This window comes from Myodes glareolus, chromosome 25 (assembly GCF_982192425.1).
Source record: "Myodes glareolus chromosome 25, mMyoGla1.1, whole genome shotgun sequence".
Taxonomy (NCBI): Eukaryota; Metazoa; Chordata; class Mammalia; order Rodentia; family Cricetidae; genus Myodes; species Myodes glareolus.
The window spans coordinates 30,901,052-30,918,204 of NC_142050.1; the positions used below are offsets into that span (position 1 = coordinate 30,901,052).

A 17,153-nucleotide genomic window follows, 5' to 3' on the forward strand; every position below is an offset into this window, starting at 1 on the left:
AGAAGGGTCAAGGACACCACAAGAAATCCCACAGAATCACCTAACCTGGGCTCACAGAAGACCACGGATACTGAACCAACAACCAGGGAGGCTTCAAGGGACTGACCTAGACCCTCTACATATATGCTACAGTGTGTAGCTTGATCTTCTTGTGGGACTCCTAACAGTGGGAGCAGGGGCTGTCTTCTGATGCTTTGGCCTGCTTTTGGGACTCTATCCCTCATACTGGGTTGCTTCATTCAGCCTTACTACGAAAGGAGGTCACTAGTCTTCCCATAACTTGATATTCCGTATTTTGACGATATCTATGGGAGGCCTGCCCTTTTCTGGAGAGAAAAAGAGAGGAGTGGATAGGGAGGCAGAGAGGAAGAGGAGGGGACTGGCAAAAGAGGAGGGACGAAAAGCAGCAGTCAGGATATAATAATAATAATAAATTTTAAATGTATGTGTGCACTTTGATCCTATGTATCTATTTTTTCTTTATAAATATGGGCATATACATCACACATTTGTATATAGAAATTATAAATATACAGAACATATAAGTGAAGATAAAAATGTATTTCAGACTGAAGGCAAACTTAAAATCCTTACTTAATAAAGGTTCACAGATATGTATTATAAAGTGGATATTGTAAGTATAGGTGACTCTAATAATAAATATACATAGATGAAAACTTGGCCATTCATTTAAAAATGTAGCTGTGTTATCAGGACTCAATGAAAAAACAGTTCTTCTACCTAGACAGATGCAAGAAAGCATAGAGCTGACAGTCCACCTCACCACGTGGTCTGGAGAAACAATGTATTCAAGAAAATGGTTCACTGATCATCCAGTAAGGCAAAAGCATTTCCATCAGTGATCAGATAGCACGTTTTGGTTTCCAGGCATTAGATCAGCCTAAGGATCTGGACTGCTCTACTTTACAGAAACAAAATCCACTGTGATTCAAGACTGGCTGAACACAATGCCCAAACTCCTCACAGCAACATATGGCCCTACCTGTGCTCACCATTCAACACACAGAAATCTGGCCTCTCCTTGAAAAGTGACCTGACACAGTGTCAAAGTAGCTCTGCAAATGTACAAAGCCCCTCTTGCTACACGTCCAGCGAGGTGAAAGGCAGTAGCTAATACGCCTGAAGTAAACAGAACGTACTACTTAGAAAATGTAGATACAAATAACAAAAGGCAACCAAAATTTACAAATTAATAAATCAAACCAGTACAATTCCTCACTTTCCAGGTCACATGCACCCGTGCAGAGGAAAACAACTCAGGAAGGAAGAAGCCTGGTTTTCTAGCCTCTGTGAGTACTCAGTTGTTAAGACATTGATTTTAAGTTCTCTGTGATGAGCAGGTCATCTTTGGTAACAGATATACACACCTACATTTGTGTGTATATGCGCATGTCTGTACCCAAATGTTGGAATCCAAAGATGGTATTTCAAGCCCTTTCACAAGGCACAGAGAAAATTTGAGCAAAGAGGGAACTAACCTTAACTGTAAAGTATGAGAAAACACTGTATTTTGATATGTCATTTGTTACATTCATTATTAAAAAGAGAAATGGCTGGCTCTCTGGGAGTTCAAGGCCAGCCTGGTCTACAAAGCAAGTTCCAGGGCTGCCAGGACTGTTACACAGAGAAACCCTGTCAAAAGAAAAAAACAAAACAAAACAAAACAAAAAAACAAAGGGCAGGAAGAAAAGCAAATGGTATTTACCTTGTCATTACCCAACAAATCCATTATAACCCTAGAGAATTATTCTAATATTATTTAAGCTTCTTTCTTCTATGGGGAAAAGCATCCTGAGTCTGTTTGTCCAATGTTGATTAGGCTATAATTAGCAGTGGCCCATCTCATTTGGACCTAACACATAAAACGAGGAACAGAGACAAACATTCAGGCTCAGACACGTCATCTCCATGCTCCTTCTTTCCAAAAAGTGTGCTGGGTGAATAATGCCTTAACTAGTATCTCTGAGAAACCCTTAGGAGTGTGGGTCACACACAAGGGGGCCAAGGAATCTGAGACAACTGAAAGAATGTTCCACAAAATACCAGTTCATGCTTCCATTTATCCAGTAAGTCTTCTCACATAGGCCCGGAAAAAGCCACTGATTCAGGCCCAGGAAAAACACTAAGCAAACTCATCTACTTGCAGTGTAAACTGGGAGACTCCAAACATAATACACTGGCCATTACAGTCAGATCTACAGAGAGAAATATCCACTCTACTACCCCTACATCAGGGTCAACCAGATGATATCAGCTGCCCAAGACATTAATCTGAAGCCTAATTTTCAAGAGAGTTGACAATCATATGATAAAGAAAAACTCTGTGTGTGTGTGTGTGTGTGTGTGTGTGTGTGTGTGTGTGTATAAATGGCACTCTGGTGATAAAGTATCAGGAAATAACTGCTTTATTTATTTGATGATGAATACATGCACAGTTTCACATAGATAGACTGCATGATGAATACTTTTCCACTACGATCTTTGTTCATTTTTCAAAAAGACTAAATTTTGCATGAGTGAGCAAACCAGCATAGGTGCTCCTGTTTTTCCATCAAAAAAGAAACTACCAATCCCTACAATATGGGGGAAAAGCAGGAAAACCACATTACACGGTTTACCTGAGGACACGTGTTTTATTAACCATAGCTTCATAGACGCTGCTATATGAAATACTTGTAAAGTGCCTGTTAATGAGAAGACCCGATCAACTATCTAAAAAAATGACACCTGCTGCTTATGCTGAAGGTGACAGGGAGATTCCTATTGCCAACACTATTGTCTCTGTAAAATAACAAACATCAACACTTGAAAAATAAAAATACACTGCTCAAATATGCCCAACTGTGTTAGTACTAAAAACATTGTTTACTACAGCTCACCTATGACAGAAAATAGGTCAATGCAAGGACTCAACATCTTGGGAGGTTTGGCAATAGCCCAAAGCTCATGCTATTAGGTCTAGGCTAATTCTTTTTAATAAGACACTTGGATTTCTTGCCTAGCATACATAAGATCTTAGGCTCAACCTCCAACCCTGTAAAATAATAGCAAACACTATAATAACAATTAATGTCTACTTTGAAGAAGCTGGAGTAGTTAATTAGGACTTCCATTCATTCTTCCCATTGGCATGGTTTTTGAACACCATCTGCTTTGGTCACAGGAAAACCTAAGTCAGGTATGTACTCTGCCTGCACCAGGAGCTTCATGTCCAACAAAAATACTAGCACAGGCATAAATTAGTAGAAAGGATTGAAAGCCCAAAGATCATGCAAAATACCTGTGTTGGTTAGTTTTATACCAACTTAAAATGGCTCCACCAGACTGGTCTGTGGGCAAGCCTGTGAGGTATGTCGATTAATGATCTATGTGAGAGAGCACATCCTATTATTGGTGTATTATTCCTAGATAGGTGTCATAAGTGGTACAAAAAAGCAAGCTGCACAGGCCATAGAGAGCAAGCCAGTAAGCAGCACTCCTCAGTGGTCTCTGCATCACTCCCTACCTCTAGGTTCTTGCCTTGAGTTCCTGGAAGCTGGACTACAAGCTATAACATAAAATAAACCCTTTCCTCCCCGAGGTATTTTTGGTTACTTTTTTTTATCACAGCCATAGAATTTCTAAGACATAAAACAATACCATAACCCTGAATTTAGAAGGCAAATAGAATCAAGAAACATACCAATAAAGCAACCTTCATGTTCTTGCCCCCCCTCTGTGTCTGTCTGTCTGTCTGACTCTGTGTCTGTCTCTCTCTGGGTCTGAGACAGAGACATCTGTGAGATAGCAGCATGGCCTACAGGAGGGAATGCACTCCTTAGCTTCACTGTAAATTGAATACACTCCTCATAACCTCCTCTCCCACTAGGCATCTGCATTTCAAAAAGCCGTAGTAGTTGCAATTCCCAAAAGTTACCAACCCCTTTTTGATTCCAAACACTGCTCCTCCCAGTTCTTCACCCACTAATGCTCCTCTTGCTCACCTCCATCCTCTACCACCAAAAACAACTTAATCTGACTTCAAACTCCTATTCAACCTTGAACACTCAGAGACAACATCACCATCTCCTTTGTGAAATCTATACTCTGCCTTCTCCAGGACGTCAGTCCTTGATTCATCCTCTGTGCTCCGTTTCTCCATTATGATTCACACTGCAGCATTCTGCTCTATTCATCTCTAAAGCCCAGCATGTATTACCACAGTATCTGACACAGCCAGGACTAAATAAATGTTGGCTGGAACAAGGTACAGAAAACCAGCGAAAGGTAAAGGGGTAGGAAGAAGAAAGCCATTCACTCTGACAAGGGTCAACCTAGAGCTGGTAAAGGGTGGCAGGGAAGCTGTAGCCCTGGTTCCTGTACTAACACAGGGGAAAAGAGCCTTCTATTGATCTCCTGCTATACTTCAACAACTGCACGTTATCTCATTTAGTCTCTATGACAACCATGTGAAGATGGCATTAGTCTCTCCATTTTACCCTGAAGGAAAATGAGACAACCTGCCCAAGATCACACAACTATTAAGACTACTAAGTGGCAAAGGCTCTCTGAACACTAAACACATGCCACACTCCTCTATTCAGAGGTGAATCGACTGCCGCCGTTTGTTCCCCATTTGAAGGCTTGGGCTCCTTTCCTCAGTGGTCCTACTGACACAATCTCACTTCATGGCAATCAGCAACCAAGGGGATGACTCCACCTATGGGTCTCTGCGCCCGGGCCTACTTAGCCTCAAAGTACATCAGAAAAGATGCTGTAGGTCTGAGTAGCAGTGCCAGGAGGTCTCTGGCAGTTCAGTGTCGCCAGACTGGAAAGAACAGAAGAGCTTTCAATCAAAATATAATATGATCTCAAAAAGTTTCAGTCAAAGTCCTAAAAACCCTAGTGAGTAATTAAACAGTAGTTTTTAAAATTCCATTTTTAAAAGTTTTCCTTTACCATTATCACAAAAAGATGAATAAAGCTATTAAACAAAGGCCACATCAGTGGAGAGATACCATGTTTAGGACAGGAAAAAATAATTAGAGAAAGTATATGTATAATGCTTATCAGGCATTAAAAAGTATTTTTAATTATACACTGTTTTTCTTTATTAAAAAACTAATAAAGTATGCCAAAGGTCAAAGAATAATCATGAAGAGGACTTCCCATACTTTTACAATAATCAAGCTAAAATGCTTCTGAAATAGAATTATTAAAGCAACATTTTTAGCAAAGTCTTTAAAAGGTATCACAAATACAGCTTATGGCTTCAATCCCATGGGAGTTACAGAGACGTCAACATGGTCCATAAAACAAACTATACTCAGTGTGTTCATATTGTCCTACATAATTACACAAAAGCTGCTGGGCAGGCTCACTTGCTTTCATGGATGGAAGATTCCAAGGAGTGGTACTACCATCACCGTGGCTTTAAGGAGTGGTACTACCATCACCGTGGCTGCAAGGGGTGATACTACCATCACCATGGCTTTAAGGAGTGGTACTACCATCACCATGACTTCAAAGAGTAGTACTACCATCACCATGGCTTTAAGGAGTGGTACTACCATCACCATGGCTACAAGGAGTGGTACTACCATCACCATGGCTGCAAGGAGTGGTACTACCATCACCATGGCTACAAGAAGTGGTACTACCATCCCCATGGCTACAAGGAGTGGTACTACCATCACCATGGCTGCAAGGAGTGGTACTACCATCACTATGGCTACAAGAAGTGGTACTACCATCACCATGGCTACAAGGAGTGGTACTACCATCACCATGGCTGCAAGGAGTGATACTACCATCACCATGAGTTTAAGGAGTGGTACTACCATCACCATGGCTACAAGGAGTGGTACTACCATCACCATGACTTCAAGGAGTGGTACTACCATCACCATGGCTTTAAGGAGTGGTACTACCATCACCATGACTTCAAGGAGTGGTACTACCATCACCATGGCTTTAAGAAGTGATACTACCATCACAATGGCTGCAAGCATGCACACAGAGTCCAGCCAAGTTCCACGGAGAATATGCTCAGGGCTGGTGAAAACAGTTCACTAAAACTTTTATGCTACTTTGTTAAACAATTTGTTGAAAGCTGGATCTGGCCATGTATGTCTATAATCCCAGTACTTGGGAGACTGAGGCAGGAAAATTAGAAGTTCAGGGTCAGCCACAGCTACATAGGATGTTTGAAGCTAGCAAGGGCTACGTGGAATTAAATAAACAAAAAGTAAATTTGTACAAATCTTCAGACAAGGTAATTGTCAGCACCTATAACCTAGCTGGCAATATGACAAAACAATGAAAATGTTTTTAGGAAGTTGCTAAAATCAAATTCTGCATTAATACTTTTGATTTAAATCAAAATAATCCTGAATACAATAATTGATTTCTGTATTCTATCAGGACTATCAGGTCTACCTCAAGTCAATCCTGAAAAACAACAGGCTACAGCAATCAACATCTTATCCTATTTTTAAAGTCATTACATAGCCATTACGTCAACAGCAAGACTACTCACACCTGGTAAATTAAATGTACCTACCAAAACAAAACAGTGGATGAAACCAAACTGCTGCAGTACAGCATGTGGTAGGGAGACACGATGGGAAGCAATGGTGAAAGCCCATACGTGTTAAACCAAACCCTTAGAGTTCTTTGTTTGGCACTTAGATGTTCATGTGTTCAAATACACAGGAGAGTCAGTCTGACTAGCTTCTGTGTGCCGGCTTGAGAAGCAAAAGGCAGTCTTCCATCCAGCTGTGACTCAGGGCACCAGAAATCCAAGGCCTCAAGAGTCAAGGCCAGGGGTTTCAGGAGAGGGCAGAAACTGAGGTAAAGCCCCACACAAAGGTATGGTATAAGGAAACTTAAATCTTAAGGTCCCAAAGTTTCAACAGAAAATGGGAACCTGGCCCCAACAAAGAAGACAACCAAAGCTACTGAACTCTATCTAGGCCAGCCGCACTAACCTAGCCAAAGACACAATCCCAGCAGCAAAGAAGCTATGCAGGCGAAAAGTAGACTGTAATATCCGCTGAGGGCTAAGAACCCAAAAACCACCACACTGACCGAGACCCTTCTGAACTTTGGCAAGTCTGTGCTAATGAGTACCTCCTTTCCTAACTAAACCAATGACTAAGGAGTGAGACAGAATCGCCACACCAAGCTCCATTCCTGCCACTTCCCTCCAGGGAGTCCTTGGATCTGCACAGCTGAGACTAGAAGAATGTGTATATCATCCCAAGCACAGGGAAGATCCTCACACCCATCCCCACCAGAACCAATTCAAAGAAAAGGCCCCTTTCCTCCTTGACTCTAGGTAACACAGGTACTTACACAGCAGGCTGCACTTTCCGGTTTGCTTCAGCCCGTTCGTTCTACAAACTGCTACTGAACACCGGGCACTGCGGTCCCTGTAGCTGAGAAAACAGATGATGAGCAGCGAACAGTCGCTGCTCTCAAAGGCTGATAACGAGCAAGAGGTAAGGACACACACCAGTGTGCAACTGTAATGAAAATGAAGTAAACATGACAGGGTAAGTAAAATTTGTGAACCAAAAGGAAATGTTAAAAAAAAAAAAACCATCTGTTAGGGGCAAGAGAAATGGATGAGTGGTTAAAAGCATTGACTGATCTTCCAGAGGACCTAGGTTGAATTCCCAGCACCCACATGACAACTGTTCCCAGTTCACAACTGTCTCTAACTCCATTCCAGTGGATCCAGAACCCTAACAAAGACACACATGCAGGCAACAAAACACTAATGCATGGAAAACAAAAATAATTAATTCATTAAAATGAAATTAAAAGCCTCTGTTCAAGCAGTCCACACTGGCAAGATGAGAAATATGCCAACCCTCTGAGACTTTCTTCTATGCCTGTTAGTACAAGCACAGGCCCAACAGGTCCGTGTTTACCTAAAGTAAACACAGTTCTGCAGCTGCTACTGAGCTTAGCAAAGAGACTGTCAACATCGAAGCCAAGGAGACCCAGAAGTCAGTGCCCTCAAGGAGGGCCTGAGAGAACAGAGAAAAGGGAGCTGTGGTCACTGAAGGAGTCAGGTAAAGAACGATTAGGGGACTGTATATGACTTCCTACACAGGAAACGTGCAGCAGGTCACTGTGGGGCCACAGCAGACCCAGGCTACCAGACAGGGATCACTCACAGGGTGATTTTTTTCCGGAAAGAAAGCTAAAACAGTGTATAGAAGTCCTCCTGATAAACATGGGTAGAAAGGAAACTGGGGTGGGACAGGGCTAGCCAGTTGGGAAATAGAGACAGAAAAGAATAACATGGGCCATGTCCTCAAAAGGACAAGTTCAGGGACACTCAGGACTTCAATTCTGGTTATACACAAAAAAGTTAGGCATGACAGAGGAGGGTCTGGGAGATGACAGAGGAAACTAACGCAGGCAACAGATTATTGCAGGACCATGGTAACTGAAAGAGATTTAGATGGCCTCCCAAGAGGAAGGCGGAGCCTCCCATATCTTCAGTCAAGGCATAATTGGTCTTATTGTAATGAAAGATTGCTGGGACTATGGACTGAGAAATGTAAGGCTGAAGGCAGAGACCCCAAGCACAAGATGGTCTGAACAAAGTAGGGAGAAATGACTATGGTCCTTCGAGGGTAGTGACGCCATAAGGAAAACCATAAAACTCTAGAGAACTTCTAAGCAAACGCAGAGGAGGCAGGGTGTCCCCATGATAGTGATGGTGGCACACAGCAAAGACACCTAGAGTAAGAGCGACAACACGCCCAGTGTGACAAAGGGCGGAAATGCTCCCGCCAGCATGAGTGCACTTTACCTTCCAGAGACCTTGTACTTCGGCACCACACAAAACACACCAGTAACCAAAGTGCTGCCAATGCTTCCCTGCAACCAAGGAATTTCAAGCTCTGGTCATCTGCTGCTGGTTAACTAGAGCACATCTATCAATTATCCGCTCACTCGGGAACCAGGAAACTGTCTCAAGCACATCACAGCCACTCCTTGGGAATGTTTGATAATCCTTTCTATCCACTAGGTTCCCAAGGCCTTGCAAGGCCCTCCAGTACAGTGACAGCTGTCAACAAAGTGTCAAGAAGCCCTAGGTGTAGGCAGGTTTAAAAAGAACTTTCAAACACTTAATGTTCCCACATAGTGGGGAGAAGGTCCAATACAGAGTAATGGATGAACCAGAGGAACAGGAGAGGGGAACAGGAAGAAATAAAATGCTGTGTCAGGCCTTACTTCCTAAAATGTTTTGTAAAAAGAAAACATCACCATTAACAACAATAACCTATTATTTGGCTGACAGCTGGAAAGTCAATGAATTGATTCTGAATATCTCCACAAGCAATAGGAAAATGCACATTTGAAGCTCTCTCGGGGAAGAGTTTTAAGAGATCTGGGCTATCCCAATGAAGCCCTATAAAATCTGTCAAATCCCAAGAAAGGCAGTAAGATTGCTAATTAGACACTTATTTTACAACTGGCATATAAAATTTAAGTCAAAAATAGTATTTCTATATATTGGCATGTCTTTATTCTCTGTACTCCATCAGAGTAGTTTATATAGACATTGTCTTGCATTTTATAAATCTTGACACAGGATTACAAATTCCTACTTACAGTTTTTGCCTCTAATAATAACCATGATTTATTTGTTTGTTTTACCCATAGTTCTGAGAAAATACAACACAATCTTAAAATCACTTTCAAGTTAGTATCCAAAAATCTACTGTAACAAAAATAGGGTGTTCTGTTAAAATAGCTTCTTTTGTCCTAGTCTTGAACGCGTAGACTAAGGGCAAGTAGCACCTCGGCATTCCTCCTGCTCAAATCCTCACATGCAGGCACCTCCCGAGCTTCTGCTGCGTCTCAGCAAGCCAGGCAGACCATTCGTAAGCACATCCGTGTGGTAAATTACAGAGGTGGTCACTAGGTAGTAATCCCAAAAACTTACTAAACAGCAACAGAGTCAGCATTTAATCCACTAACAAGAAGTCATTAGGCAGAACTGCCCACTGGCAGGGACTACTGCAAAATGTGACTTGGGGATAGTCCGGAAAGTGCTAAGCTTTTTCTCTGTAACGCCTTCCCTCTGGCGCTGCACCTGCTGTGTGTGTGGCCCCTCTTCACTATGCCCAGACTGCCCTAAAACATAAGCTTCCTTGCCAGGAATTGGTTGTTATACAAAAAAGCCTAAATCCTTCTTGTAATGCTCATGAAAAGAGATTTCAAACTTTTGTTGGTTTCTTAGAAGAAGATGTAAAGCCAGGAGTACTGAGTCAGATGACACCAAGTAAAGTGATCCAGAGGAGAAGATAAGGGCTGAGCGGTGAATCTCCACTGCCCAGTCATGCAGCCTTATCATCAAGTTAAAATAAAATGGCTTCCCTTCCCAAGCTGGTTCCAACTCATCCTTTCCCTGCGCTGCCAAGAAACAACTTGTCTTGGTTACTCTTCTACTGCTGTGAAGAAACACCACCACTGAGGCGACTGATAAAAGGAAGCTCTTAATTGGGTGTTTGCTTACAGTTTCAGAGGGTTAGCAGCCCATGACCATCACTGCCAGGAGCATGGCAGCAGCAGGCAGGCAAGCATGGCATCGGGGCAGTAGTTGAGAGCTCACATCTGATCCACAAGTTGCAGGCAGTGAAAACAAGCGAGACTGGGCCTGGTACGGTCTTTTGAAACTTCAAAGCCCACCCCCAGTTGCACATCTCCTCCAACAAGGAGTCCACATTCAAACACATGAGCCTATGGGGGCCCCTTTCATTCAAACCATCACACCATCTTAACATCTCACTTCACCGGCTCAAAAAACTCATCTGCTAGAACCTACAGTGCCACACGACCTCACAGCTGAGAACATTTTATTTTTTCTTGTTCCTTACAGTGCCAAATAAGGATAAATAAAAATGCTTAAAATTTTTTCACTTAAAAGGAAAACGGTCTTATTTTGTGCAATGGTAGAATATACGTATTCTTACCACTCAGATTTGTTAAATGTAAAAATATCAATGAAAAAAATCAGCACTTTATTTTTAACCATAAAAGCGTTATTAACATCTGGTTGTACACGAAGGAAGCAACTAATGCAATTTTCTAGTCTTGCATCCTAAAATTAGATGGAACTTCTCAGTAGCTGCTGAGACCTCAGAGGATAAGAAGAAACTCTTTAACGTCTGGTTAGGCCCCAGGAAACCTTATCAGAATTGATCTGGTCTATGCACTGACTCTCTAGGGAGTATCCGCCACATTAACACCCCTCAGATCCCTTTCTCGAGGTCTGCCTCACCTCAAGCCCACATCCCTTCACAGCAAGCCAAGCTTCTGGCCTGCTTCTTTCATTTCCTAAAGTGCCTTCCAGACTTTTGTACACACTCTACCTCACTTACATATTGGTTCCTTTACTCAAAAATACTGCACAACACCATCCCGCTAAATGTGACTTGACCAAACTGTTCTTTGACATCCAAGATCACTGCCATGCCAATACCTATTCACAAAAGAAGCTAACCATGAGCTTTCTTCATCATTCATTAAACATGGGCTGTTACAGATCGTCTTTCAGGAGCAGGATGTGCTCATTAGAAATTAGATTTAATGCTTTGGAAACGCCAGGCAAATCATCCATTACAGTAATGCAAAAAATACAGATTAGGATACTGGCATCCACAAAGTTTCACATGTGACCGAAGGCGATCTAAGACAATGTACCTTCTTCACTCAGACATGAAAACACCAGTCCAAGGAATAAGCAGGACTTGTTGACTTTGAACTCTCCCTACAGTGCTGTGTCTAGATGAACCTTAAAGAGCCGTTTAAAAATAACCAGAAGGGCCAGATTCTGGGAGAAAAATACATACAACATATAGATGAATCTATTTCCCTAAATTGGCTGCTTAGTTTGGGCTGTGCTATTTCCTGCTCAAATTGGTTTCCTGCAATTTGTTAAGGCTGCCAAATACTTAGTGATCTCAGCAATACGCTTAACACAAATCGGCAAATCTTTCCTATTTTTCACAATGACAAGAAATTTACAGAGAAACTTGCACAGTGAAGATAATAATAAGAATGAGCTTATTTGTCTCCCCCCACCCCGGATTTATCATTTTCATCAGGTTCCCAGTGGCTTAGGAAACCAATAAACAGCCTCCTAATACCATTTCCTGTTTGATTTTCTCATATTGATCTGGAGACAGTTTCTTAGGGTCGAACATGAGCGGTCTGACCTCACCACAGGCCAGCAAAACTAAAGGATCAAGATGAAGGGGGGAAAGGCCAATAGCCAGCATTGATTTTTAAGATCAAAAGATGCAAGATGTTAAAAAAAAAAAGGTAAGTATGTAGCTGTACACAATGACACCCCCTCTGTCCACCTAAGAAAAAATTAGCTGGTATAAAAGCAAGTCAACATAGTTGTGATAATGGAACAAAGGAGCCGAGGCAGAAAGGACACGGTTAAGTTCTTTAGAGCATATTCATTCATTAAAGTGGCCCTGCAATCTGCTGCATGTCACAAAGTATATTATTTTGCCCAAACAGCTTTACATGCAAATACTTGCTGCAACGAGTCATTGATCTGGTTCAAGGCTTCTCAAAAAAAAAAAAAAAAAAAAAAAAGTTTCAATAAACTTTAAAAAGAAAAAAGCTTACTTTTGGAGAGCATAAATTATATTCTCCAAACTGTATGTGTGTGTTTGTGTGCATGTCTGTGTGTGTGTACATATACATATGAGGAACCTTAGTTCTTATAGTCAGAAATCCTCTGATTCCCAGGCCATCAAATACACTGCCCTATATTCACATAAGTGAATAGCCTAGGGATGGTATTAATAAGTCCTGGAAGAAAGAAAGCATTTTAATAAATATTAAAAATTCAGTTCACATTTATATATAATTTACACTGAAAATGCAGAAAAAGCTGGTGACGTTTCCATCTATACACTTTTGTAGACTTGAAAAATTATTTCATAGCACATCTGAATTATGAATAATAAGAGCTCTATTACAGTGCACTGGCTAAAACCTCAAAGAGAGAAACTTGGAAGAGAACATAAATTTTGAGATTAGAACTTCTAACAGCATATTTTTTAAATTTTAAGAACCAATGTTTGCTAATTTACACAATCATGGTCTGTTTTCTTTTTTTTTTCTTTTTTGGTTTTTCAAGGCAGGGTTTCTCTGTAGCTTTGTAACCTGTCCTAGAATTTGCCCTGTAGACCAGGCTGGCTAGGAACTGACAGAGATCCACCTGCCTCTGCCTCCCGAGTGATGGGATTAAAGGCGTGCGCCACCACCACCTAGCCTAATTGTTTTCTTAACATAAAGGCAAGATCACTTCAAAATATCATGCTAATGCTAGTAGCTCTCCTTTCGGCTTAAGTTGAAAGGAGGGAAACCACATCATAGCCTTACTAGGTCTTTTTTTCTATCATGGAGTAGAGAAGTGATCTGACTGCTCCAAGTATGAAGAGCACCACACCTGCTGCGAAGCTGTGTCCAAAGCTGCTGTAAAGATACTACACCTCCACAGACTGTCCCCAGAGTCTCATTACTGACAGTCCTAGGATGAGTGATGTGGAAGGAACAGAGTTAGCGTCACAAGCCACCAGCATACACAGAGCCATCTGGCCACACAGCCTCAGTCACATCACTAGAGCACCTGATACATGCCCAGCTCTGGAGAGGCCCGGGCTAGATCCACACGGCCGAGCTTCCTGCAGGCTAGAATTGGTCTACACCTGCATCACCCCACATGACAGATACTAGCCACATGCAGTTAGTGAACATGGAATGTGACCAATGAAAAACAGATTTTTATTATATATCCTTTTAATTTTAGTTTTTATGTAATTTTTAATGTCAAAGGTAAGAAGCAGCTACTCTTCAGTGAGAACTAATCTGACCACCAACTCATATTCTAAGGTGATAGTCTAAGTCTTCAGTGCCCAGGATGGTCACAGCTGAGCATGAACAATGTCTGCAGTCATGTCAAACCTGGCATAGGAACAGACAGATTCCTCAAGAAAGTCAAGCTTATCACGGCATCCACGCCTGGCTCCGCAGGTCATAGTGATGTTTTACTCTTTTGGCTTTTGTGGGGACCTGCCAACCAGCTCCCAAATAAATCACACATGGAGATTTATTCTTAGTTATGAATGTCTGGCCTTAGCTTGGTTTTTTTCTTGCCAGTTTACTTATCTTAAATTATCCCAACTACCTTTCACCTCTGGGCTTCTATCTTTCTCTATTTCTGTGTACCTTACTTCTTACTCCGTGACTGGCTGGCTGGCTGGGTGGCTGTGCAGCTGGGTGGCTGGCCCCTGATGTCCTTCCCTCCTGGCTCTCTTGCTCCGTTCTTTTCCTCCCAGAGTTCCCCTTCTATTTATGCTCTCTGCCTACTAGTCCCCCTATCCTTGCTCCGGCCTCGCTACTGGCCATTCATCTCTTTATTAGGACCATCAGGTGTTTTAGACGGGCATAGTAACACAGCTTCACAGAGTTAAACAAAGGCAATACAAACAAAAGTCACACACCTGAAAATAATATTCCCCAACAATACATGGCATGGGCAGTCACAGAAGTCAGCCAGCCTGTTATTCCTTTTGATCTCTGGTCCCTTTAAGGGACAAGCCACGCCCACTCCCAGCGACTTCTGACCTCTCGTTGTCATCTTGGTCTCTTTCTTTTCTCTCTCTTGGCGTGTGCACATGTGTTTCTGTCTTTCTCTCTCCCTTTTTCTCTGTTTCTGTCTTTCTTTCTCTCCCTCTCCTTCTCCCTCTCCCTTTCTCTCTCTGCCCTCCTCCCCTTTTCCTCCATAACCCCCTGAATAAATATTTCAATCTCATTCTACATGTCCATGTCTCTGTCTCCTACCTGCCTGCCATGTGCCTACCTGCCCACAGCCAGCCGCTCTCCCAGGACGCACTCCCGCTGCTCTGTGAGCTCGCCACCTGTTCACATGGCCCCTGGGGATCTTGCAGGGACCCACAGCTGTCCTTGCCGGACTAGCGGCTGGTCTGCGAGCCTGCCGAGGTCACACCAGCATTTTTTAAGGAATATTACAGCCAACTCTGAACACTATCAAAATGTCAGTCAAAGGGACAGTGTCAACCCAAGGGCCAGCAAGATGGCTCAGCAGGTAAAGGTACTTGCCATGCAAGCCTGGCCACCTGAGTTTGGTCCCCAGAATCCAAGTGAAACAAACAATTTCACAATGTTGTCCTCTGACCTTCACATGCATACTATGACACACAGTATGTATACACATATATGCACACAAGCACACAAATTAATTTTTAAAAAAGCCAACTTCAACAGGAAAACCTTTCCACTCCTACAGCGAGACAGTACAAAGCTTGAAGAACCAGCAAGCCCTCAGAAACAGAGGGTTCTCTACGTTCAGCAGAAGAGCTAAGGCAGCTCCTTCTGTCCTGCGAATTTCTCTTCTACAAATGAACATGAGGTCATGCAAGCTGTCATAAAACACAGTGGCTTTTACTGTGCAGTCACACAGATAAGCTTAACTCTCAGCTCTGTTGCTCACCAGCTGTGTGACTCTGGGCAAAATAGTGATCACTCTGAGCTCGGCTTCCTTCTGCATACAGCGCACCAGTAACAGTTCCTTCACGGAGGGTGTAAGGAGGAGGTCAGGTAAGAGATAAAGATTTAGCACAACTCCTACAAAATAATATCATTTCTTACCATTCCATCATTATTCCATCACTGTCTACCTCAACAAAGGAGAACCAATCCAATTTTAGAACAAGCTCCAAATTTAAAAATATTCATAAATCAAAATTTATTCTTAAATCAAAATATTTAACATTAATTTCAACATCTTCTAGGGTTTTTTTTAAATGTCTGCCTCAACTTTCTTTATAGTCTTATTAAGGATTTAGTTATATCTACATAAAATCTAAACTCCTTGAAACAACTCAAAAGGCTTCATTATTTGTAATGCAGGCATTCAGTAAATGTTGCCTAAATTTTTAGAATTGGATCCCAGAATGATCGAAAGTAGTTACTTTCAAAATCTGTAAGAGAATCTTCCTAAATGAACTGAACAGTCAGTAGTCAGCACGCACTGAGAAGCAGACACTACCCTAGGGCCTGGGAACTTCCCCGTGAAGAGACAAAGACAGGCCCATGAGTTTGTCACAGTGAGCAGGCAGAGCATGGGGGGGGGGGGAGAAGAAATGATGAAACATTAATACTGAAAAGGGGACAGGGGCCAGTCATGGTATATCTCAGGCCACAGGAAATACTCCACTCACAGCAGAACACATTCCAGAGAACCACCTGGGCCACGACATCAACTGATTCATATTTTTCCTGAAAACATGAAGGCCACTATGTATAAGGCACAACATAGAGGGTCTGTGCAGGGACAAAAGAGATGACAGCTAACTGGGTGGTGGCAGTAGAGATGGGCCTGAGAGGATGCATTCAAATGCATTTACACCGTTGACAAGATCAGACAATGGCTGGATGTAAAGAGTAAGGAAAATAGAAAACAAAAATGCAGCTCCAGTTGAGGGTTTGGTTACTCTATCCTGGAAAAGATGGGGTAAAGCATCAGGTTTGTAGAATAAATGGAATTTATGGGCTGTATTAAGTTGGATATATGATTGCCTTTATCTGTGTTAATTAACCATAAGACTGTTCAACAATCCTACTAAACAAGAAGCTTTGAAAGACAAAAATTGTTCCAGAGTAAGCCTGGTATCAGAAACTCAAGTTATATTTGCCAACTTAATGGTCAGTTTGAGGGTCACAACTGCCCCACCACCACCACCAGCGGCAAGTACCCAACAGCTCATCTTTCTCACTTTTACAACCTGTAGCCAAAAAAGCCCTTTCAAATAAACAAAAACCCTTGGTCCAAAAGTAATCACTCCCACACTGTCCTTCTTGGCATTTCACAACCAATGGCACGTCCAGTCACCATCTGGGGCGGTATCAAGAACAAAGCAGGAAAGGGCTAGGGATGCAGTCCAGGGGGAGAGCACCTTCCTACCTTCCCAGCATAAGCTGGGTTCTGTCTCCAGAGGAGACAAGAGCCGAGCTGGTCATGCAGCAGGCTCTTGGTAATCATCTGTTACGTGAGCACTAAGGTGGAGCTCCAGGAAGGTGAG

General features: G+C 42.3%; 1 protein-coding gene across 1 annotated transcript in view; it reads right to left on the reverse strand.

The window, feature by feature from the left end:
• The window catches only part of Chchd3 (coiled-coil-helix-coiled-coil-helix domain containing 3), a 273,254-nt gene that overhangs the window by 240,848 nt on the left and 15,253 nt on the right, over positions 1 to 17,153 (reverse strand). The window lies entirely within an intron of this gene.